The sequence below is a fragment of the Gossypium hirsutum genome, chromosome A07, assembly GCF_007990345.1.
Source record: "Gossypium hirsutum isolate 1008001.06 chromosome A07, Gossypium_hirsutum_v2.1, whole genome shotgun sequence".
Classification (NCBI taxonomy): domain Eukaryota; kingdom Viridiplantae; phylum Streptophyta; class Magnoliopsida; order Malvales; family Malvaceae; genus Gossypium; species Gossypium hirsutum.
This window is the reverse complement of record NC_053430.1, coordinates 45210067-45237830: the sequence shown is the minus strand read 5'-3', so window position 1 is coordinate 45237830 and position 27764 is coordinate 45210067. Positions and strand designations below refer to the sequence as shown.

Genomic DNA, 27764 nt, shown 5'->3' with positions numbered 1-27764 from the left:
CTTTGAAAGGGCCTTCGTGTCCTTGCCAAACAATAAGTCAGAATGAAAAACACTACCAAAATGTTTGAGCTGTACCTCACTCGCAATATTTACTCATCTCAACTGTCCAGTTTGCATCACCACTTTACCCCCAAATTCTGATGCACAACCCACCTCTCTCATAAGTGGTAGCTCTACTGATAGCTCAATAGGCTTCATATTAGTTTTTTGCCCCACTAGCATTTCCAAAGGGGTTTCCTTAGCAGTTTGATCTATCGAGTGAATGTTCTTTCCATACAAAATATCCTCGGCTAACTGGATTGTCGACAATACCTTGGTTCCAACTTTCATGTCTTGACTTACCAGCTCAACACATCATGATTGCGAATCATCAAATATATGAATACAATCGAAAAAGAAAAAAGACACGTCTTAATCCTGTCAAGAAGTACAAGCCAAGAATAAAATAATAGTCATCTAAATAGATTACCTCAAAATCTTCCTTGTGTTGAAAAATCGGGATCGAAAAATACAGCGAAAAATAAATTTAGGGAAAAATCAGAGTGTGACAGCCCTAATTTGGCCCTAGTCGGAAAGTGGCTTCGGGACCATAAAACTGAGTTATAAAAATAATTAACCGTTATAATCTATGCTTACTGTATGTGTACATGCACGTGTGAAAGTTTCATGTTTTAATTTTATCATTTGTATGTGAAATAGATTAAATAGGACTCATGTGAAATAAATGTGAAAGATGATAGGTTAATCTCAAAGTGGTGTAATAATGCATGTTAGAAAAAGGATGGGTTTGCATGTCAAATATCCATTTTTGACAAGTAGTGGCCAGCCATGATGAAGTGATAGATAAAAATATGTATTAATTATTAGTTAATGGCTTAATATTTTATAGTATAGATGAATAAAATGAAAATAATAATAGAAAGAATGGGAAGAAAACAAAGTCTTAACTTTGTTCTTCTTAGCCGAACCAAAAGGGAGAAAAAGGGGAGCAAACATTTAGCCATTTGAAACCTAAGGAAGGTTAGTAAATCAAGTTAGATTTTTGAAATTCTAGTTTGTTTTAGGTTACTCATCATGCTACTTACTTAGCCCATGCCAAAACTTTGAATTTGGATGGCTGAATTGAACATTCGGTTATGGTAGATAAGGAAGGAATTTGATTTTTATCTTTAAGTTTTGATGAAGAAATTGTTGATGAAAGAAGTTGATCTTGTTAAAAAACTATAATTTCTAATACTCATATGTGTAATAGCCGAACCTAGACTTTGCTTAATGTCTTGAACAAATGCCGATTAGGTGTTTTGAAATGGATAAATTAGGTGCTTGATTTCCTAAAGGTTCGGCATAGTACATGATATTTTTGTTAGTATGATTTCGAAGAATTTGAGTAATGTTATGTATAAGTAAAATTATTAGGTACGGTCTTGGCGGTATATATGTACAATTGATCTATTTAGCTAATAATATCTAGGGTGATAAATAATTAAATAATATGTATACAAAGAATGTGGGAAAGAGTGAATTGGCAATAATCTTTTTAGGACAACAGCAGTAAAGTGATTTTGGAAAAATCACTATAAATTGTGGGAGTTGAGTTAGAAGCTGAATAAATTATGTAATTAAAGCTTGATGAGTCTAGTTTCTTATAAAAGAAACTATAATAGCAAAAGAATTTCCGATAATGAGATAATTGAAGTAATGTGGGACAGAGTCAAAATGACTTCTAGATCCCCTGTTCTGTATTTATAAAATCACTATAAAACGTATAAAAATAGTCAGATGATGACATTTATATGCTTAGACTCCTTAATGAGTCTAGTTTCAAATGAAATAAACAAGGACATGTTTTGAATTCTGTACAATGAGAAATTTATTTCGTAGTGAAGAGTGGTCAGATTAGTCAAACAGTGAAACAAGGGAAACTTTAAGAAAAATCTGGTATTGATTGGACAAACTAAAAATTCTGAAAATTTTGTGGATAAAAGATATATGAGTCTATTTTCAGGGAAATTTTACGGAAATTGATTTGGATTTTTGTAGCTCCAGTTATAAATAATTTAGTGACTGTTGCTCAAGAAGACAGCTTATTGTGAATTTGTGATTATAGGGTAATCATTGATAAAAATTTGTTAAGGAGTTGCTTAATGTTTTCTTATAAGCTTACTATAATCTGTATGTGTGAAAGTCGAATATATATGTATTATATTCTGAAAATAATATTTGAATAGTCGATTAATGTTTAGTTTAAAATTTGTTGAATTAAAGCTCAAGAGCATAGGGGGCAATTTCGAAAAAGGGAAAAGAGAAAGCAATCGAGTAGCCTATCCGCAGTTGTTCAAATAAATCCGAGGTAAGTCTTTGAGTAATGGAACTTAGCTTATGATTTGATTAAACAATGTTATATATTTATATATATAGCACAATAAATAAATTGTGACCTGATGGTTTCTCTTGATTTACATATTGAAATAAATGGGTAGTGCATTGGCTTGTAATCGAATGGTTATAGAAACTCATGTAGAGTAGCGAAACGGAATCGTGTCATTTGTATGAGCTGTTGAGCCGAAAATGAATGATGGATAATCATGTTGTGTTTGTGATCTAATAATGTAAATGAATTGTTAATGATTTATAATATAAATATATTTTGTGCATGACAATTGAGGATTATATCCGGGTTAAGTCCCGAAGGCATTCGTGCTGGTTGCTATTTCCAGGTTAAGTCCCGAAGGCATTCGTGCTGGTTGTTTTTTTCGGGTTAAGTCCCGAAGGCATTCGTGCTGGTTGTTATTTCCGGGTTAAGCCCCAAAGGCATTCGTGCTGGTCGCTATTTCCGGGTTAAGTCCCGAAGGCATTTGTGCTGGTTGTTACATCCGGGCTAAATCCCGAAGGTAATTGGGTTGGAAATGTGCGATCTTGTCGTAATAACTTCTATTGATGGGCTTACAACCCTAAGATGATCAGGTATGCATCGTATATACATTGAAATTAAGTTAAGATTGACTATGAGCATGTAAGTATATGGGTTGAAGTGTGAAGTAACATAAGTATGTGATTTTTGTGTATTTGCATTTATTTAGCCTTGTAATTGAATTAGATGAATTCGGCATAATTATAAGGTTAGTTGGGTAAAAAGAGATTATCTACATGATACGAATTTGTGTTTAAGGAAAAATTTAAGATCACATGTATGAACGATAGGGGTATATTTAATCATGGCTACATTTAGTCAGAAAGATGATGAGCCTTATGAATGCTATGCTTTAGTTATAAATGATTTCATTACTTAAGACTTACTAAGCATCGAAATGCTTACTCTTTTTGCCTTCATTCCCTGTTTTATAGATTTTGTTCGTGAACTATCAGACTCGGGAGATCCAAAGTCGAAGTCGTCCACACTATCTAAACCTTTCGGTACTCTTGTAAATCAACCTTGATAATGGCATGTATAGGATTGACTTTTGATGTTAATTACGTATCTTTTTGGTGATGTATATTTGATGTTAATTACGTATCTTTTTGGTGATGTATATATGTATAGCCATGCGAAAATGGCTTGTTAAGTTATTATATGCGCTCCACATAATTAATGTGTATGTGTGGATGATAATCGATTAATGTTTTAAATGTTTTGATGTGAATTAAACTTAGGAATGAATTAAGGTACTATTTAAATTGAGAAGATTGCTTTGCATAGTGTATAAACGAAATTCGAATTCGAAGGTATGCTATCGGAAATTACCTGAGTATTGTCAAATGAATTTTCGTATTTATTTGGTAATATTCCTTACCCCCTCCGGCGACGGATACGGGTTAGGTGTGTTACATTTTATTGGTATCAAAGCCACGGTTTTGTCGATTCTAGGACTACTGTAAAACATTTGGGGTCTAGCTATACATGCCATTATGTGTTAATACGATAGTGTGGCGATTTCTGACAATTAAAAATGTTTTATTTTGTATAGTAATGGATCCCGATCGAGTGATAGCTGATGATGTTGAGAGTGTAGCGCCTACTCCTGCACGCAGGATCGCGCCGATAGACTCTCAACCTATAGCAAGCAATCAAAATGACGAGGCTAGACAAGCCTTTTATAACGTGATGAATGATTGGTTTAACCAATACATTCGAACTAATACGGCTGCTCCACAACCCCCATTTCCAACAAATACATCTCCTGCACCCACAATACCTCCTGTAATTGATCAGATGAAGTTGAACAAGCCCCCGGTTGACAGAATTCAAAAGCACGGGGCTACTGAATTTAAAGCTACAGACTGTGATGATGCCGAGCAAGCTAAATTTTGGTTGGACAATATCATTCGAGTACTTGATGAACTATTTTGCACACCCGATGAATGCCTAAAGTGTGCTATATCTTTGCTACGTAATTCTGCCTATTATTTGTGGAATACATTGGTTTCTGTTGTACCCAGAGAGCGGGTGACGTGGGAGTTCTTCCAAACTGAATTTCAAAAAAAATATATTAGTCAGAGGTTCATCGATCAGAAGCAGAAAGAATTTCTTGAACTTAAACAAGGTTCCATGTCAGTTACTGAATTTGAACGGAAGTTCATCCGACTTAGCAGATATGCTCAGGAATGTGTATCGTCTGAGGCTATTATGTGTAAACGCTTTGAAGACGGGTTAAATAAAGATATTAAAATGTTTGTTGGTATTCTTGAAATCAGAGAGTTCGTGGTACTAGTTGAGCGAGCTTGCAAAGCCGAGGAGCTTAGTAATGAAAAAAGGAAAGCTGATGTTGGAACTAGAGAGTTTCATAAAAGATCTTCGGGAAATCCTTTTCAGCAATCATCGAAGAAATTTTGAGATGATTTTGGTCGATCTAAGAACATTACAGGTTTTTCCAGACGAGACCGTGATCGACCTCCTATGAGTACGCGAGTCACCTCAGTTTCCAGTGTTGGAAATGACCGAAGAGATAGGACTGAGTGCAGATTTTGTGGAAAATGGCATTCGAGGAGTTGTAGATTTCATGATCATTCTTGTTATAGATGCGGATCACCCGATCATTTCATCAAAGATTGCCCAAAGCTGTCAGAACAAAATGTGAATCAGAGTGGGAAACCGGGTACTGCTATAGCTCGAGGTAGACCATTGAGGAATGCGGGGAATGCTAGTAGCGGTCAGAGAGGGTCTAAAGATGCTACGACCAGATCTGAGGCTCGTGCTCCTGCTAGAGCTTATACTATACGTGCACGCGAGGATGCTTCTTCACCTGATGTTATTATCGGTACTTTCACTCTCTTTGATACTGATGTGATTGCTTTGATTGCCCTGGTTCTACTCATTCTTATATATGTGAGACTTTTGCATCCAGTAAGACTTTACATGTTGAGTCTACTGAATTTGTTATTAGGGTGTCAAATCCCTTGGGTCAATATGTGCTTGTCGATAAGGTGTGTAAGAAATGCCCCTTAATAATCCGAGATTCCTATTTTCTGGCTGATTTGATGCTTTTACCGTTTGATGAATTTGATGTTATCCTCGGTATGGATTGGTTGACCGTACATGATGCAGTGGTGAATTGCAAAAGTAAGACCATTGATTTGAGATGTACAAATAAGGAGGTAATCCGAGTTGAGTCTAGTGATTTGAACAGATTGTCAGCAATAATAATATCCTCGATGTCGGCTCAAAAATATGTAAGAAAGGGGTGTGAAGCGTATCTTGCGTACGTACTTGATAGTAAAGAATTAGAAAAGAAGCTTGAATTAGTGCCAGTGGTTTGTGAATATCCAGATGTTTTTCCCGAAGAATTACCGGGGTTGCCACCTGTTCGGGAAGTAGAGTTTGGCATTGAACTTGTATCTGGGACTACACCGATTTTAATAGCTCTGTATCGTATGGCACCAGCCGAATTAAAGGAATTGAAAGCTCAGTTGTAAGAGTTGACGGATAAAGGTTTCGCTCGACCGAGTTTTTCACCATGAGGTGCACCAGTATTGTTTGTGAAAAAGAAAGACGGAACCATGAGAATGTGCATCGACTATCGTCAATTGAATAAAGTGACCATAAAGAATAAATATCCATTACCACGTATTGATGATTTGTTTGATCAGCTGAAGGGAGCCTCAGTGTTTTCAAAGATAGATTTGAGATCGGGTTACTATCAGTTGCGAGTTCGAGACTCAGATATACCCAAAACTGCTTTTAGAACGAGATACGGTCACTACGAGTTCTTAGTAATGCCGTTTCGCCTCACTAATGCCCCTGCTGTATTTATGGACTTGATGAATCGAATTTTCAGACAATATTTGGACCGGTTTGTAGTTGTGTTTATAGATGACATCTTGATTTATTCACGAGATGAAAACGAACATGCCGAGCACCTGAGATTAGTGTTGCAGATTTTACGGGACAAGCAGTTATATGCTAAGTTCAGTAAGTGCGAATTCTGGTTGAAAGAAGTTAGCTTTTTGGGGCATGTAGTATCCGCATCGGGTATTAGGGTTGATCCAAGTAAAATATCAGCCATACTTGATTGGAAGCCTCCTAGAAATGTTACTGAAGTTCGGAGCCTTTTGGGACTTGCCGGTTACTACAGACGGTTTGTAAAAGGTTTTTCGATGATGGCTACACCAATGACGAACCTACTTTAGAAAGATGTTAAGTTCGAATGGTCAGAAAAGTGCCAGAAAAGTTTCGACCAACTAAGAACCTATCTGACTGAAGCTCCAGTGCTAGTGCAGCCCGAATCCGGTAAAGAGTTTGTCATTTATAGTGATGCATCCTTACTTGGGCTGGGTTGTGTGTTGATGCAAGAAGGTCGAGTTGTAGCTTACACGTCGAGGCAATTAAAGCCACATGAGAAAACCTATCCGACCCATGATCTCGAATTAGCTGCCATCGTCTTCGCTTTAAAAATCTGGCGACATTACTTGTTTGGAGAGAAGTGTCATGTGTATTCGAATCACAAAAGCCTCAAATATTTGATGACTCAAAGAGATTTGAATCTACGACAAAGACATTGGCTTGAGTTGTTGAAAGACTACGAGCTTGTCATTGATTATCACCCGGGAAAGGCTAACGTAGTTGCCGATGCTTTAAGTCGTAAATCACTGTTTACTTTGCTAGCGATGAATGTACATCTGTCCGTGACATCCGATAATGTGTTAGTAGCAGAATTAAAGGCTAAACCATTATTGATTCATCAAATTCGTGAAGCTCAGAAAGTCGATGAAGAATTGGTTATTAAACGAACCGAATGTGTCTCAAATGTTGAATCAGAGTTTCAAATCGACGACAATGATTGCCTGAGGTTCAGAAGTCGATTATGTATTCCAAGAAAGTCGGAACTTATTTCAGTAATTTTGAGCGAGGCTCATAGTAGCCGAATGTCAGTTCACCCGAGGAGTACAAAAATGTACAATGATTTGAGACGTCAATTTTGGTGGCCTAGTATGAAACGAGACATTTCTGATTTTGTTTCGAAGTGTTTGATATGTCAACAAGTGAAAGCAGAACACCAAGTGCCTTCGGGGTTACTTCAGCCAATCTTGATACCTGAATGGAAATGGGATCGAATTACGATGGATTTTGTATCTGGGTTGCCATTATCGCCAAGTAAGAAAGATGCGATTTGGGTCATTGTTGATAGATTGACAAAGTCGGCTCATTTTATTCTTGTACGTACAGATTATTCACTGGACAAACTAGCTGAATTGTACATCTCTCAGATCGTAAGGTTACATGGGGTACCTATTTCTATTGTGTCAGATAGAGATCCGAGATTCACATCACGATTTTGGAAGAAATTGCAAGAAGCTTTGGGTACCAAGTTGCATTTTAGCACTGCTTTTCATCCCCAGACTGATGGTCAATCTGAGCAGATAATTCTGATACTCGAGGATATGTTGAGATGTTGCATCCTTGAGTTTAGTGGTTCATGGGAATGATATTTACCTTTGGTTGAATTCGCATATAACAATAGTTTTCAATCAAGCATTAAGATTGCACCTTACGAGGCTTTGTACGGTCGTAAATGCCATACACCATTGTTTTGGACTGAGCTTAGTGAAAGTAAAATCTTCGGGGTTGATTTGATTAAAGATGCTGAGCAAAAAGTAAAAGTAATCCGTGAAAGTCTGAAGGCAGCTTCGGATGGTCAGAAGTCGTATGCGGATTTAAAACGAAAAGACATTGAATATCAGGTTGGAGACAAAGTATTTCTTAAAGTTTCACCTTGGAAAAAGGTGCTCAGATTTGGCCGTAAAGGCAAATTGAGCCCGAGGTTCATCGGGCCGTATGAGATATCCAAACGAATTGGGCCAGTCGCATACAGATTGATTTTACCCCCTGAACTTGAAAAGATTCACAACGTTTTTCATGTCTCGATGCTTCGACGTTATAGATCCGATCCATCGCACATAATTAACCCATCAGAGCTTGAAATTCAATCTGATTTGAGTTATGAAGAAGAACCGATTCGTATCCTAGCTCGCGAGGTGAAAGAGTTGCGAAACAAAAAGGTTCCGTTAGTAAAGGTGTTATGGCTCAAACACGGGATCGAAGAAGCTACATGGGAAATCGAGAAATCTATGAAAGAACGATACCCAAATCTATTCACTGGTAAGATTTTCGGGGACGAAAATTCCTTAAGAGGGGGAGAGTTGTGACAGCCCTAATTTGGCCCGAGTCAGAAGTGGTTTCGGGACCACAAAACCGAGTCATAAAAATAATTAACCGTTATAATCTATGCTTACTGTATGCGTACATGCACGTGTGAAAGTTTCATGTTTTAATTTTATCATTTGTATGTGAAATAGATTAAATAGGACTCATGTGAAATAAATGTGAAAGATGATAGGTTAATCTCAAAGTGGTGTAATAATGCATGTTAGACAAAGGATGGGTTTGCATGTCAAATATCCATTTTTGACAAGTAGTGGCCGGCCATGATGAAGTGATAGATAAAAATATGTATTAATTATTAGTTAATGGCTTAATATTTTATAGTATAGATGAATAAAATGAAAATAATAATAGAAAGAATGGGAAGAAAACAAAGTCTTAACTTTGTTCTTCTTAGCCGAACCAAAAGGGAGAAAAAGGGGAGCAAACATTAAGCCATTTGAAACCTAAGGAAGGTTAGTAAAGCAAGTTAGATTTTTGAAATTCTAGTTTGTTTTAGGTTACTCATCATGCTACTTACTTAGCCCATGCCAAAACTTTGAATTTGGATGGTTGAATTGAACATTCGGTTATGGTAGATAAGGAAGGAATTTGATTTTTATCTTTAAGTTTTGATGAAGAAATTGTTGATGAAAGAAGTTGATCTTATTAAAAACTATAATTTCTAATACTCATATGTGTAATAGCCAAACCTAGACTTTGCTTAATGTCTTGATCAAATGCCGATTAGGTGTTTTGAAATGGATAAATTAGGTGCTTGATTTCCTAAAGGTTCGGCATAGTACATGATATTTTTGTTAGTATGATTTCGAAGAATTTGAGTAATGTTATGTATAAGTAAAATTATTAGGTACGGTCTTGGCGGTATATATGTACAATTGATCTATTTAGCTAATAATATCTAGGGTGATAAATAATTAAATAATATGTCTACAAAGAATGTGGGAAAGAGTGAATTGGCAATAATCTTTTTAGGACAGCAGCAGTAAAGTGATTTTGGAAAAATCACTATAAATTGTGGGAGTTGAGTTAGAAGCTGAATAAATTATGTAATTAAAGCTTGATGAGTCTAGTTTCTTATAAAAGAAACTATAATAGCAAAAGAATTTCCGATAATGAGATAATTGAAGTAATGTGGGACAGAGTCAAAATGACTTCTAGATCCCCTGTTCTGTATTTATAAAATCACTATAAAACGTATAAAAATAGTCAGATGATGAAATTTATATGCTTAGACTCCTTAATGAGTCTAGTTTCAAATGAAATAAACAAGGACATGTTTTGAATTCTGTACAATGAGAAATTTATTTCGTAGTGAAGAGTGGTCAGATTAGTCAAACAGTGAAACAAGGGAAACTTTAAGAAAAATATGGTATTGATTGGACAAACTAAAAATTCTGAAAATTTTGTGGATAAAAGATATATGAGTCTATTTTCAGGGAAATTTTACGGAAATTGATTTGGATTTTTGTAGCTCCAGTTATAAATAATTTAGTGACTGTTGCTCAAGAAGACAGCTTATTGTGAATTTGTGATTATAGGGTAATCATTGATAAAAATTTGTTAAGGAGTTGCTTAATGTTTTCTTATAAGCTTACTATAATCTGTATGTGTGAAAGTCGAATATATATGTATTATATTCTGAAAATAATATTTGAATAGTCGATTAATGTTTAGTTTAAAATTTGTTGAATTAAAGCTCAAGAGCATAGGGGGCAATTTCGAAAAAGGGAAAAGAGAAAGCAATCGAGTAGCCTATCCGCAGTTGTTCAAATAAATCCGAGGTAAGTCTTTGAGTAATGGAACTTAGCTTATGATTTGATTAAACAATGTTATATATTTATATATATAGCACAATAAATAAATTGTGACCTGATGGTTTCTCTTGATTTACATATTGAAATAAATGGGTAGTGCATCGGCTTGTAATCGAATGGTTATAGAAACTTATGTAGAGTAGCGAAACGGAATCGTGTCATTTGTATGAGCTGTTGAGCCGAAAATGAATGATGGATAATCATGTTGTGTTTGTGATCTAATAATGTAAATGAATTGTTAATGATTTATAATATAAATATATTTTGTGCATGACAATTGAGGATTATATCCGGGTTAAGTCCCGAAGGCATTCGTGCTGGTTGCTATTTCCAGGTTAAGTCCCGAAGGCATTCGTGCTGGTTGTTTTTTCCGGGTTAAGTCCCGAAGGCATTCGTGCTGGTTGTTATTTCCGGGTTAAGCCCCAAAGGCATTCGTGCTGGTCGCTATTTCCGGGTTAAGTCCCGAAGGCATTTGTGCTGGTTGTTACATCCGGGCTAAATCCCGAAGGTAATTGGGTTGGAAATGTGCGATCTTGTCGTAATAACTTCTATTGATGGGCTTACAACCCTAAGATGATCAGGTATACACCATATATACATTGAAATTAAGTTAAGATTGACTATGAGCATGTAAGTATATGGGTTGAAGTGTGAAGTAACATAAGTATGTGATTTTTGCGTATTTGCATTTATTTAGCCTTGTAATCGAATTAGATGTATTCGGCATAATTATAAGGTTAGTTGGGTAAAAAGAGATTATCTACATGATACGAATTCGTGTTTAAGGAAAAATTTAAGATCACATGTATGAACGATAGAGGTATATTTAATCATGACTACATTTAGTCAGAAAGATGATGAGCCTTATGAATGCTATGCTTTAGTTATAAATGATTTCATTACTTAAGACTTACTAAGCATCGAAATGCTTACTCTTTTTGCCTTCATTCCCTGTTTTATAGATTTTGTTCGTGAACTATCGGATTCGGGAGATCCAAAGTCGAAGTCGTCCACACTATCTAAACCTTTCGGTACTCTTGTAAATCAACCTTGATAATGGCATGTATAGGATTGACTTTTGATGTTAATTACGTATCTTTTTGGTGATGTATATATGTATAGCCATGCAAAAATGGCTTGTTAAGTTATTATATGCGCTCCACATAATTAATGTGTATGTGTGGATGATAATCGATTAATGTTTTAAATGTTTTGATGTGAATTAAACTTAGGAATGAATTAAGGTACTATTTAAATTGAGAAGATTGCTTTGCATAGTGTATAAACGAAATTCGAATTCGAAGGTATGCTATCGGAAATTACCTGAGTATTGTCAAATGAATTTTCGTACTTATTTGGTAATATTCCTTACCCCCTCCGGTGACGGATACGGGTTAGGGGTGTTACACAGAGTTTTAATTTTTTTTCCAAAATAAGAACTTGCTTATGATAGCTAAAGTAATAAACACTTAATCAAAATTATACCTTTTTTATTTGTCTAGGATGAGCGTCTCGACTAAGTAGTCATCTCCGTTATCCTCAAGCTCACGTCTGTCGAGTGTTGGTTCGCTTCAAATCAAAAAAAAATTCACAAAAAATACTGGTGCAATAATTTTAAAATTTCTCTAAACTTTTGGGCCAAGTTATAAATAAAAAAAATATCTTTAGAAATTTTTTGAAATAATTTCTTCAAAAAATTTTCTCTCTACAACTTTCTCTTAAATTCAACTGTGTGTGAAATAATGACCCAAGACTCTCTTTATATAAGGAGAATTTAGAGAGTTAAACTATGACTAAACTTAATCACTTTAATATTAAATTAATATAATACTTATCAAGATAAATATTAGATTAAATTTAATATTAAATTTTGTTAAATTAATAGAATATTTATCTACAAGATAAATATTAAATTAAATTTAATATTAAGATAATCACTTTAATATTAAATTAATATAATACTATTAAGATAAGTATTAAATTAAATTAAATATTAAATCTATTAAAATAATATTATTTTTGAAATAGTTAATCTAAAATCAAATTATCTGGTAGAGTCTCAGTAGGAGTGTGGTTCCTCCACTGTTCAACCATCAAAGACTCTCTGCTACCAATCATTTGCCGACCATTAGAATGCCACTGTCACAGCTGTCGACACCCCGAGCTGGTATGGTTATTGCCCGTTCGGTCTGGGCCAACGACAGCCTAACCGGTCCAATCCAACCATTGGTTGGACCGTCGGCTTAGTTTCATATACCAAGTCCAGTTTGACCAGTTTTTGGGTATTGGTATCGATTTTGGGCTCCCAGGCTCAATTTTCGATCTCAGGTCCAAATTTCAAGTTCAATTACCTATTGGGCCAATTGTCTACTTGAAAATTAATTTTCAAAAATATCATATTAATTTTAATTAATTCGATTAATTTAATTTTACTTGATCAAACTTAATTTTTTTAAAAATCACTTAGATTTTCCAAATTAATTTTTTAAGAAAATTCTTTAATTAAATTTTATAGTTGAACAATTCTTACGATTGCCCAATTTAATTCCACATCGAATAAATCGGCTCAATTAAATTATTTCCAAAGTCGTAAAATTTTCTTTTGATTCAAATACAGCCGATTGAGCTTTTGTTGAGTTAGCGGAGGGATCAATCAGACATATACAATTAGGCTCTAGTAATTGCAATTATGTCCAGAAGCATCGTTCTGATAATTTGCAATTACTTAGTCATGGAGTCAGTTCACAAGAAGTACCATGATTGAAAACTCCTTATTGTATACTCTTTACGAAAGCAATTCATCCAACTGCCTTGCCAATGACCTCATCATGTGTGTGTTACCCTTATATGATATCCTCGACTCTTTTAAGTTAAATATATTCACTCAAAACAATCCTATTTTATCTCATTGTCACCATTGTTTCTTCTTAATGATTAATATGATCACTGTAAACAAATGACTGTGATAAATTGCTCGTTCGAGAATAAGCAACCCGTGACCACATTTCATATTTTATCAATCCACACAGTGCCAATGAGAAGATATCGTTAGCTTTTAAATTGAGCTATGAATTCCATTGTTGTTAGTAAAGTCATGCCATACATAAGTCATTTGCCCAACATACCGGTTATCGTCTTGATCATCTTTTGAATATAAGCCTCCACTTATATCAAAGTATATGAGTTACATACGCATGGTCAGTGAGTAACCAGGGATTTAGGTAAATCATGTTATGAATGTCACAAGTGAAAATCACAAACAGATTCAGAATTAATTCATCTTGGGTCCAGTCCAATGTATCATTCTACCATTGAATACATCTATGTCTCTACTCGTGGAATCAACTGCTCCGATAGCCAAGACTAGTCTTCTCCTCAATTAGAATTGTAGACGACATGATAATTCTTTTAAGTATTTGAATCAAATGCTCACTTTGATTCTTTTACGAGATTACAGAATCGTTTAGATTATCTACTGAAGTAAGTTATCTTTCTCGCAATGTAAATGTTCTTATAATGCTACTTATCATCAGTTTGAACTTAGATAATCAATGAGCTAATATTTTCTTGTCACAATTTCGCTATGCATGCAAAATATGAAAAACAAAAATACAAAAAACATAATAGTGAAATGCGAAATTAAATTTATCTATTTATTCATCATTCAAATAAATAGAAAATAATTACATGTTTACTACAATATGGACACATTTCCCAACACCCTGCCTTTCCACTCGCCGAGTTGTAGCTCTATTTCTCGTGTTACTCTCATAGTTGGGACCTCTTCAGAATTCATCGTCTTGATCTTCTTATTCAATTTTCCAACCGAGAAACCAAGTTTGCCTACGACTTTCTCTAATATGAATAGATCTGATGCTCTTGTATCAACAAGAGCACTCTTTCTTTGACTTACAATGTTGATGTCCACAAACATCAACCCTACTTGCCTACTATTCCTTTTTGCAAGAGTGAGTATCATTAACTCAAAATTTGAAGCCTTACCCTCATCAAGCTCCGCTTTTTCTCCTTTACTGATCATGGACAAATTAGATCGCTCTGGGCAGTCTCGCATTTTATGTGGACCACTACAAAAGAAGCACACCACTAGCTTCGTCTTACTCTCTTTGCCCCTCTTGGCTTCGACAACACGCATGACCGAGCCAAGACTTATAGGCGCTTTTTCTGGCTCATCATCCCCTTTGCTGACTAAAAGCACATACCTCTTCAGACAGTTCCTTAATGTTTGCAGACTGTCACAAAAGAAACATTTTATCCTCGCTACCCTTCTCATTTATGTTGTTGTTGGTTTTCCACTTCTCGTTTCGTCGTTTCCCATTGCCACCGTTACCTATTACCATTGTCATACTCGCCATGTCCTTCTTCATATTCCCTACCATCACCCTTTCCATTGGCCTTGGAAGACTCAAGCTTATCTTTCTTCGGAACAAGTTCAATTAAGGACTCTGCTACTGTCATGACTTTGGTAAGCTCCTAGACTCCTCGGCGTAGCAACTCTTGCTTCACCCATGGCTTCAACCCATCCAAAAAGGAGAAAAATGCCTCCTTCTTTTTCAAATAAGAAATTTAGAGCATGGCTTCACTTAACTCCCGTACATACTCCCTAACTGTGCCTCGTTGTGTAAGCCGGTGCAACTTTGCCCGAGCATCATCCTCGGTATAATCTGGGAAAAACTGTGCTTTGAATTCCTTTTGAAACTCTTCTCAAGTCCTAATTGTGGTTCCACCATGTCTCTTGTAAGACCTCATACCCAACCCAATCACCGGATCCAGGTTACAGGGTGCTACACTCCATAATCAAATTTAACTATCACATCCTTTTTTACAATTTGCCTTTTCAAACAGTTCAAGACAATAATATATTATTGATAACATATTTACTAATTTACTTTACAATTCTCAAAAATCTATTTCAATGATAACTCTATAAATTAACGTACAATGATTTCACTAAGTAAATTTAACCTATTGAATATTTACTTAGTGTTGGAATTATAATTTGACCACTTACCAATTAGTAGCTAAACCATATCTTTTGAGGACAAAATTTTGTATATATGTATAAGGATATGATATTTTATATGAATAGACACTTGTACGCATCATGCCAATAAGTTATGATATACACTCCCTATTACAATTGACTTTTGGTTAGGAGTCAAATACAACCCATTTTAGAAGTTTTGAATGTGCAGTAAATGTTTAATTTGCTCCACGACAAAGTACAAAATGAGTATTCAAATAAAGTTGAGAATATATACTAATTATGAGTCTCGTATTATCAGATGTTTTAAATGAATTAGAAATTCAATTTTGACATGATTTATGATTACTATTTGCTTTGATAGTTTTCCTAACATTAAGGGAGAGAAACAATAGTTGGATAAATAAATTACTTGAAATAAATTAGCATTATCTTGATCCTCGTAGAAAGTTATTTAAATCAAAAGTTAAAAAAGATAATTCATTTTATTCCATGTTAACTACCAAATATATTTACTAACTACCAAATATATTTACTAACCTGATGAGAATAATCAAGTGTTATATACCAATTAATGTTTTGATTTGAATTGAAGTTCTAGTAGGACAACTTGTTAGAATAAATTAAAGTAATGCATACCTGAAGAATGACAAGTCGATTGGTACCGAAGATGAAAATTCTCGTAAAAGAAAATATTTAATATATATGTCATATGGTTAAGACATATCTAATTATTAAAACTCCAGAAGAGATTCAACTACTTGAAATTGACGATGGAAATAATGAAAATAAAGAGATCTCGATAAGTTATGTCAATAAGAGAAAATATGGAACTGTGAAAATAGAAAGTTGTTGACAACATTTTTGCATGCAATAATATTATTGAGATAATGAAGCAAAAGGAGGATCTTGAATAAATTTGTCAAAAAACATAAACATGAAATAGATTGGCTAAAACAGAAAGACGCAATTTAAGTAGAATTAAATTTGTGAAGTTTTTGGACCAATAGTTCAAGCGTCTAAAGGTTTAAAGTCAATGTAGTACAAATGATTTGTTTTGTAAAATGAAATAAGAAAATGAAGTTATCTCTAAAGCCTTAGCAATAATTATGAAAATATATTTTTTTGTGGTAGATGCAGTATTGTTGTTACAATCTTTATATGAATCACTATATAGTGGAAATTTATATTAACATCATTGAAGGATTTAGAATGTTGTTAGCATACAAAAATTCTCAAGATATTATTCGATACATTTGAGTAAATATTTATATGAAATAAATTGACTTAAACATATGTGGTAAATTCAACTCAGTGAATAATAGTTAAAGAAAGATTATAAGATGATCCAACATGTACATGAATAAAAAGATTATAATCAAACTTTGTTATGATTATTATTGAAACTCATGAATAGATCAAAATATATTTTCCCAAAATTCTTCCTCACTAATGGCATTTAGAAGAATGATGATATAAATGTTTAGCAAATTGTTTAAGTGATTATTTGAAAAACTAGTATTTAAGATTAAATACGTAAAATATGAGATATTATGTAATGCTGTCATGAAGGAGTAAATATGCGTTGTACCATTTTTTCCTTAACTAAGATTTTTTTCTCATTGATTTTTTTTGGTAATATTTTTTAATGAGGCATCATGTTATGGATATTATAAGTATGTATACTTAGGGGTGAGCAAAACTCGATTCTACTCGAAAAAATAAAAAAATTAAAATTTTGAGTTAAATGAATAAAGTTATTCGAGTCAATTCAATTTTTTTCGAATTTCGAGTTCGAATCGAGTTGATTTTTTGGATTCGAATAATTCAAATAAATCGAATACCAAACTATAATATTTTACATTTTACCCCAAACTCCCAAACTTTTGTACTTTCTCTCAATACTTTTACTCCCCTCTCATCCCATCTCCCGTCTACCCCAAACCTATTTTTCCTTCATTTTTTTTTTGAATATTCCCCCTCCAAATTTTACTCTCCCGTTTACTTTCCCTCCAAAATTTTATTCTTCAAAACTTTTTATTTTCCCCCCTAAAGTTTTACTTCTCACTTTTAATCCCCAAATAAAAAGTTAAAATCATTTAAAAAAATCCCTAAACCTAAATAGTAATAATTTTATTTATATTATATTATTAAATTAAATTACACATTGTGTACTATTTATATTATTGAATTATTTAATCAAATTGAATCTTTATAAATTTCTGTTAAAATTAAATTATTGATGATACCACAAAATATTCATGTTACAATTTTATATTAGTATCGGTTTCACATTTTATTTTTAAAATAATTTTTATTAAAAATCACATTTTTATATCTAATATATTTTTTTAATTTTAAAATACATAGTGACAAGAATCAGAAGATAATTGAAGCAACTAAGCAAGTAAAAAAGCTAACCCGTATATAAAATATTAATAAATAAGTTATGAGGGAGTAAAAATTAATAACAAATTTGATTACGGTGAGTGATAGTTGTTACAATATCTTAAAGTCATTTTTTTTAAATTTAACTCAAATAAATATTTTAAATTCTATTCTATTCAAACTCAAGCTACATCTAAAGCCATGATCACCACATAGGATTTATTAGTAACTTTACTTTTATTTTCATAATTCGTGTTGTTTACTTAGTGATTTTACTTTTATTTGATTTTATTATAATAATAATAATAATAAAAGCTAGAAGGCAAAAGCCGCCAGAAGTCTTTCCGTTGAATTTTGAATTGACCGTCAACAGGGCAAAGATTTTTTTGAGACTATAAGCATCACAAGTACGTAGGCAGATAATTATGAATTCCCCTATTTTTCTTTTTAAAAAATGTTAGATTTCTTAATTTAATTTTCATATTTTAACTAAACCGATAAATTAATCCGATCAAAATACATTATTAAAATTTATCATTTAAGTAGTTAGCTTTAAAAAAATCAATGATTTAATCATTTATATAAATAAATAATGACACTTATATGCGAATGAAATTTAAAATTAAATTATTAAAAGAATATGAAAATGACATTTTCCTCAATTGATAGTCGGAACAAATGGAAATGTGAACATGAAAACCCCAACTACCTTCTCTTTTAATTTAGCTCTTTCAAATAGAATTATCATTAATAAAATGGATGGAGATATGGTAAATTTTGTATGATAGATCTAGATTTCACTAATTTTACATATTATTATAATATATGTAAATTTAACACATATAAAGAATATATATTTGTTATTATTTCCCATCTAAAATTATGAGGTCTAGATATATCAAATTGAACTCTAATCAAATGCCATTTCCCCCTTTTCTGAATGTGTGTACATACATATAAACTTTCTATTTTCAACAATCATCAAAATATTTTAAATGCTATCTCTCTGCCTTACCACTATGACCTGAATTACTCTGTTAGAAAAAAAGAATAATCAAATGGAGCTATATATTAACAGAAGTGAGAGAAGGGGAAAGAAGTTCTGCCCATCATTGATTAAACTCTACTCATCCTCATCCTCAATGATTTAATCCACTTACCTCGAAGGGTGGGGTCGGAGTTACCCAAGTTTACAGGTGAAGATACAAACAAGACCGGTGCTTGGCATTTAATGATGATACAAACCAAGCCGGTGCTTGGTGTTTAATCATGTTCATGCTGTAACATTAGGCTTTTGTCTGTCTTGCCTGATCATTATGTCCCTTGAGCTGAAGCAATCTAGACATGGATCGCAGCCTGTTCGTTATCTCCGTGAATGATGGTCTAGATTCAGGATCAGCTGACCAGCATTGTTCCATCAGCTCCCTCCAATCAGGGTCACAGTGTTCTGGAATTGGAGGTCGAAGAGTGTTCTTCACAATCCCCCCTGCAATCACATTTTACGAATTGAATGTAAAGCCAAATTTTAGTGAAAAAAGGAAGCTTTTTCTTTAGTTTTCAGATACAGATGGCAAAAATTCAATACACCATTTTAGCTAAAATATGCACTCCATAGTGGATCTAATACCGTATCATAACATCCCAATTACTTTTTCCATGCCTGTAAAATTTCTGCTTAAAATCGTAGCTAATGGCAAATTAGGTAAACTGAAATCTTACCAATAATGGCACCACAATGCATATCAGCATAAGGCTCCTCTTCAGTCAAGATTTCCCACATTGAAATTCCAAATGAGAACACATCAACCTGCCAAATCAAATATCATAAATTTTGGCATTTAACATGCTTGTTCTTTCCTTCACAGTGGCAGCACATACTGACCTTCTCAGAAACACGATTGCTGTTACCGTTTAATAACTCTGGTGCCATCCATGGAAGGGTTCCTCGCACACCTCCAGAAACAAGAGTGCTGCGCTTAATTCTTGATAATCCAAAATCTCCAACCTACAGAAACAATACACAGTAACCATGCTTCAAGTGAACAGCCAATGAAAACCTTCCATCACCAAGCTTCCTAACATGACAAGATAAGGGTATGCTACTGTCCTCAAGCATATCGGCATTCATCTTGGACCAAAAACAATCACTTTCACTTTAATCAGAATTAATTATTCTTCTCTCTAGCCATTTATGGTCTTTAGTAATAACATTAGCCACCTTGAACTCAATATCTACTAGAGACGAGTTTGTAACTATTACCTTGCATATGGGTCGTTGTGGGTCCCTTAGATTGACAAGCAAATTATCACATTTCAGATCAAAATGGACAATGTTTTTGGAGTGCAAGTATTCCATGCCAAAAGCTGCATCCCTGGCAATTATAAGCTTTTTGCAACAATCAAGCGATCTGCATAAGAATTCCAAACAACCAGTAAGCACATCATTTATGAGGGAAGGGCTATAAATTTGAGAGGATGAACCTAGGGTACCCATCCTTCTTGATTAGGACATTTCTAAGCGATCCATTGACCATAAATTCAGTTACAGTTGCCAAAGTTCCTCCAGTTCCATGTGGTACTACTCCATAAAATGCTACCACATTTGGATGATGCAGATTTGAGAGGATCTGTGCTTCTCTCCAGAAGTCTTTTGTCTGGCACAACCAAATATATATTAGCTTCAGGCATGCAAATAACTGAAATTGCTACGAAGAATTTGACTGCAAAACTGTTTAAAGATCTCTATAGTACTACAGAATGGTAATCCCCCCTTCTGCTTGCTATTACATGATAAACAAAAAGAAGCAAAGCAGGGAAATAATGACCCAGTTCAAAATGACCAGCAAAGTGGAGCGTCTTGGATAATTCTGAGCTATTTCTTTCACATTTACTTCAATTGACTCAAGCACCAAACCCCACTCTTAAAGGATTAAAAGAAAAAAGAAAAGGAAAACCCTTTTTTTTTTCTTCTTTTGAAGACCTCTACTCAAATTTTGAATCAACTATGGCAACCCACAGACTAATTTTTCTTTATAAAAACATGCGTTTGTGATAAATATCAACACTCTTCCTTGATAAACATATGTGATTTTGATGCATGTCAAAGCTGCCGCAAATTAATTTTAACTCAAGGGCTGAAAACCCTCCATAAACAGCAAAAACAGACTACCAAATCTCAAATCACAGAGAAGGGCAGAATAACAGTAGTGGATATATTTCCCTTTAAAGGGAGTCAAGAAGAAGGCCGGAAAGGAAGAAGAGAAAGGGTACCCCCATGAATTTACTTCCATGACATAACAATAATAGTATTTTGAAACTCTTGTTTCTGGAATGCAGTGTACAATTATAACCACCTAGCCAGCAAGTATATTTAGGATTAGAAACTGGAAAGAAAGGGGTGGAAAAAGAGGGAAAAATCTCCGCGGACCTACCAGCTTGTCTTGGTCTGATGATTTCCCAGAAAAGCAACTCTTTTTTATTCTCTTTATAGCAACATCTGTTCCCCGCCATTTTCCATGGTAAACAGATCCATATGTACCAGATCCTAGCTCCCTCAGTTCTTCAAGATCAGCATTTTTAATAATCTGCACATCAAAATTAGAAAACCTCCATTAACGTTCAAAAGCTAATCTTTCAAGGAGGAAACTAAAATGGGGAGGGGGCTGATACAGGGGTGGTAATTTAGTCCAAAAAGTTACTGGTTACAAGGGAAATATGACTAGAAGTTGACATAGAATCAAATTTTCTATCAATTAACCATCAGTCTGGTAACCATATTAAAAGTAGATTGATAGCAATATTCTCGGTTTTCAGAGGGACAAAAGACAGTCGTTAGGGCTAATTACAAAGACAGTTAGAAAATAGACAAGAGCTGAAAAGTCATGGCAAGGTAAGGAGATGGAGAAAAGATAAAAAGGAAGAGGGCAAACTACACAAACATGATCAAATTATAAACGGATGCATAAGTTAAGTAGGATCTCTTTCATGTGTGCAATAAAGAAGATGCCATAAGCAACACATGATTAGAATTAGTCCTCCACACAGTATGTGGGTGGATAACAAATAATTTTATTATTTGAATAAATGTTGTCAAACTGCTACATATCTGAATATAAAAGAGGAGAATAGTAAAAAAGAGTAATATGCAGTTTTTAAAATAGAACTAAATAGGCACAATAGCCAGTTTTAAAAAGAAATGGTTTTAAATCATATTTCCAAGAAGAAAGACATTAGCATACCCTTGATTTTTTTTTTTTAATTTTCATTTCATGTGTAATGTTCTTTTGTCAATTCCCCAATTTTGTTTCAATTGCCTTGTTCTACCAAATGAAGGATATTAATTTTAGTAAAGATTTCAATGTAGATTAACTAAATGGAACCTTATTAAGAAAAACAAAATGTTTTTTCCGCCTAACAACTAGAGAATTACATTTGCTTTTCAAAATTTTATTACACTTCTCACTAAACAACACTGAATGAACTGGTCAAATATCAACTTTTTAAACTGAAAACAGGTATAAATAAGTTTCATGCAGAACCTGCAAGCCATAGATGTTGGCTTCCTTTTCAGCTATGACAGCATCACTGAAGGACTCATCCTTGTCTTGAACATCAGCTGAAGAATCCTATGAACAAAGCCATGAAGCTACCTGAGTCTACTAGCAGTGGTACACATTATAAAAACTAGATTTACATGATAAATTTGACAAATCTTACCTTAGACTCAGAATCTGCAATGGCATCCTCCAACTCTGTTCCCGTAGGAGATATGATATCAGTGCTGATCACATCCACATGTGGGACAACTGCAGATGAAACTAGCATCCCAGAAGGAACACTAGTGGTAACATCTTTTGACATAACTATGGGCTCCGGTTGGATTTGATATTGATTCTTTCTCGAAGGTTCAGTTAGAGAAAACGTAAGATCTTCTACAATTGAATTCTTGTGCACGGGATCTAGGAGGACCACCTTCTCAGCATTTGGATTGGAATAATTAAGTTCATCATCAATGAGGAGAACCTCTTTCCTAGCTGCATTATTGTCTGGAATTTGTGACATAGCATGAAGGTCTTCATTGAGCAAGCTTGAGCACAGAACAGAGTCAACATGAATTGTAGGTGAGTGCAACTTGGTTAAGCCCATAAGCATATCTTTTTTAGATATATCATTTTGACTTGCAACAAACTGAGATTGTGGTGGTTCATGCAACACAGGGCCATTCAAAGACTCAGAGATAAGATCACCCAATTTACTATAAAGTCTTGTGTCATTTATGCTCTTTGGAAACAAGCATGTGGCTTCAGTGTTCCTGGCACATGAAGTAGTATCTCCCTGTCCAATTACTTTCCTATTGAAACCACAAGATTCAGCTATATCAGATGTGGTTTTTCCCAAGGTTTGCAGATGTTCTATGTTACTATTTATAGATAAGGATGAAGGAACCATCTTCTGAGAGACTTGTGAATCTTTTTCCTGAGTACCTACAGCAAAACCAGAAGTTTGGTTGCAGTCTGCATTAGACAATTTGTTGTTATATCCCATACTGCTATCAGGGGATTTCCCCTCATAAAGTTTTCCACCTTGATGCAAAAATGGATCACTTATATAAGACCTGTTCCAGGTGTCCAAGCTTGCAGTATATTCTTCATAATTGTCCAGCCTCACAAAACTGAATTTACTCAAATCAATTTTAGCTGTTTGCCATTTTTCATTACTGTCACTGGTTCCCTTGTGAATAGGTTCATTCATGCCAGAAGGTTCAGGATTTGGAAAGCAGTTCTGCATATCCAGTTTTGATTTTGATGTAGATTCAGTGTCCAACAAGTAATTATCTGCACCACACTTCATAAGATCAATTTTATCATGCTGTTGCATCAACCTTTCCTGCATGGAATTTGAAAAAACAAGGGAAGGTGATGGGCTCTTTGAAAAATTTAAAGGGGAAGATGGGCTCATTCCTTCTTGTGAACAGTAAGCGGACCTCCCTCCACAGTCCTGCAGCTTTGAATCTGAAAATGCATGTGATATGCCTGGGTGAGAATCCAGGGAATCAACAGATCCTGACAACAGGCTTAATGGATTGCCAGCATTTGAGATGGGCTTTTCAGAAAGGAATGATCTTTCTTTGTGCATAAACCTTTCATGTGAAATTCCATTGTAATCACCATTGCTTTTGTTGAAAACTACAAAAAATATGGAATCTTTGCTGGGATCAGGGCTTAGTAGCTGATCTCCATAAGCTTGGCATGTGTGGTTGGCAGCAACCCTTATGCAAGGGTGACTATGATTCATCAAAGCAGGTGGAACCTGTAGGGCATCTTTATAATTAGGATTAATAGTGCTGCGGATCTCAGGATTCAAGTGTGCTGTATTGAAGGAATAGTTGTATTCAGAGCTGGCGTTATTAGAAATTGATTGTGCACAAACATTGCATTCCTCATGCTGGAAAGGTAGTGGAGAAATAGGAGTAGATGGGGATCTGGCTATATTTTGGATATCATGGAAAACCTGAGATGGATGCAATGCATTAAAACCACCCATAGTGTCCAAAGAGATTACTGAAGTTGGACACCATTTGGGGAAACTAGGGTTAGGATCCAAATTGGGTCCCAATTGACATCCTTCACTAGGTAAACAGAGCTCACCAGAGATTTTCCTAGGACTCGGATCTACTGTCCCATTGACAGCAGCCACATACTGGTAACCAGGATTGCTCTGGTGCATGGTCGTTGCCTCAAGGGAAGATGCATTTCCAGAGTCATCATAGGGAATCAAAAATATCCTCAGCTTTTTAGAACCTTCAAGCTTTTCAAGCCCATGGTATTCCTCTATCATATTCTTAAGGTCTTCATCAGAATAAGGGCATCAAGATCCTCACCTGGAAGTTGGTACTTGATTGAATGAGGTTGGCTGAAAAAATTTGAAGTTCTCCTCAGAAGCTGCTCCCAAGAAAGACAATTCTGAATGGAAATAATGTGCGTCTCTCCCCCAACATATCTGAGTTTACCATCACTTGGCCTAGGCAATATTTTTCCACTAAAGCTGCACAGAAGTTTCATTTTCCAAGATTGAGATCCATCAGTAGCTCCCTGCCCACTAAAGTTGTTGGAACTAGAAGAGTCACATGCATAAATGGCTGTAGTAGGTTGTCCAAAACCATTTGGATGGCTCCTATCACAATTCAGTTCACCATAAGCCTTCCTTGTCACTTGTCCAATTTCACCATCTTCCTTCTGGTATCTACCTATCTTTTCAACACAAGACCCGTGTTCACTCCCTCTAGAAGAACCATTCAGAGATGCAAAATCAGAAATGTCAGAAGCACACTTGGAATCCATTCTTTTCAACTGAATTCGGGCAAGATCCTGATACCCCATTTGGTGGTTCTGATCGAACCAAACTCTCTTCTCATGTGTCAGTGCTGCATCTGGTCTAGCAATGGCTCTTGTGCCAACACACTCCTGAACAAACCCCATGGAGAATTCCTCACCTGTCTGTACAGATATAGTCTTATTATTATTTACATTCTTCCCCACATAGGAACAGCATATGTATATTCTTGTTGTACTAATTGATCAGATGGGCCAGACGTTTTCCTGATCATGTTCCAAACAAGTTCCTAGGTTTGTTTACTTACATAACAACAATGTGTTAGCTCCTTGGACCACTCTTTTTCACTTCAATCCACCAATTAATAATGCATAATTAAGTCATTCATCGTATCAGCTAGCATTCAGAACCTCACGGTTAAAGTCTAGGATTCCCTGCACCTCAAACGCTAAACTTCAAAATCGACAGCAATACTTTCACAAATCACCAACATCTATCTTCTACTTGCAACCCAATTTCTCAATCAAATCCAACACATATGTATACGTGACAAAAAGAAAACCGCAAATTCGCAGATCCTTTTCACAAAAATTACGTACAAATTATTCACAAAATATCAGTTTCAATCCAATGCCAAAATTTAGTTACAAATCTAATCATAACAAATACCTTCCTCTTCTACAAATTCCAGACCGTTGATCCAAAGGAAGAATATAAGCAAACCTATCTCTAACTCGAAAAAAGAAAAAAGGAAAGGAAAAAAAAGCTCAAAATCACATTTCAAGACCGTCGCTGTACGACAAACCTAAAAAAATCAAACATAAAACAATAAATAAATAACCAGCGACGTTTTCGAACAACGGCTTATCGATAACAGAATTTAAAATATAAGCGAAACTTAAAAGAAAATGATGATACCTGGTAGCCAACCTCCTTTGTGAAATCAGTGGTTTGAGCTCCTGAGCTGACAATTATTGGCGATTATGATTTTTTTGATACGATATAGAGAGGGAAAAGAACGAAATGAGAAAAAAAAGAAAGAAGAAAGAAAGAGGGAAAGTGGAAATGGTGGAGAAGGGAGCGTGGCTTATGGCTGTAGCAAGTTACAATTTCGGGCATGCAAGAGCTGACATTGCAAACTCAAGTGTGGTGAGATTTAAAGAGTAAAAAAATTTGAACTGAAATGCAGCACAATTGTTTGGCAAGCACATAGTAAGTATTTCTCATTTCACTGTAACTTCAAATATTGGTTGGAGTTAAAAGGTCCAGTGGACTGATTTGAAAGTTAAAAAATAAGGGTCCAACTCTTTTTTTATTATTTATTTTATTTAATACACATAATATAAGTTTAATATGTCATTATTTAATATAATACAATTTTTAATAAATATATAATTTTTATTTATAAATTTAGTATAAATTCAATTTAATTTATATTTTATTATTTTATTTAAATATAATTTAAAAATATTTAAATTTTATTGTATATGATTTTAATATTTTAATTATCATTTTATAAAAAATATAATTTTAATTTATGTTTTATATTAAATAATATAACATAAATATATTGTCATTTCTAATCTAATGTCCTTAATAGTCGTTTTATATTCTCACTTCACCGCTACAGCTGCGTTTAAATCCAAACACACACCACATTATTGTTTCTAATATCATCGCTATAGTATCCAATCTCACCGTTACAGTAACTAATTTCACCGTCACCACTGTTTTTAACCTCACCGAAGGTAAACACACCATCCATCCAAACTAAGCCTAAGCAGCATCCATCGACAACCATCATTCAAATAATAAAAATCATGAAACAGATCATATGAATTATTAATTTTCAATTTTTAAGTTGTAACGATTTTCTTGCGTTTAGTTTTGTTATTTGGAGTTCAGAGTGTTTGCTTTTCCTTCTCAACTTTGAGCTGTTCTTTCATTTAAAAAGAAAATTGTTACAAGATGGCCAATTTGCCACTAAATTTAATTGTTCGAATTTGAAAGTTTTGGCCAATAAAATTTTAAAATTTTTATCCAAAATTATTTTACCAAACTTAAATTATACATAAATTTTAGTATAAAATGTATTTTTATACATTAATTTTAATTTTATGAAATTTTATATATACAATTTTGATTTGATATTATTGTTATAAACTATTAATATAATTATCAATATAGTATTATTTTATATTTATATATTACATATATAAATAATTATTGTTATTTAATATAAAAATAAATTAATATATTTATTTCTTTGAATGTTTATAATTAAATCAAAATTAAAATTTCATATATATACTTGATAAAAAGAAGTTTCATTTCATATAACAACAATCATCACAGACATAGCAACAATGACATATAGCCAAAGCCAATTACACCATGATCTCAAGCATAAACCGTCAAACCACATAAAAAAAAGGAAAAAAAGAAGGAATCATCACTAGTTATTTTGGTGTCAACCACTAATGAAAAAATTAATGCGTCTAATCTCGTTTATCGAGCCTTTATTTCCACTAAAGACCTTGCTTACAAGACAGTGAGAAAACAATGGAGC

General features: G+C 34.1%; 1 pseudogene; it reads right to left on the bottom strand.

The window, feature by feature from the left end:
• Nucleotides 1–18759: 18759 nt before the first annotated feature.
• On the bottom strand, nt 18760–26356 carry LOC107955229 (dual specificity protein kinase splB-like; annotated as a pseudogene).
• Between the last annotated feature and the right edge of the window lie 1408 nt (nt 26357–27764).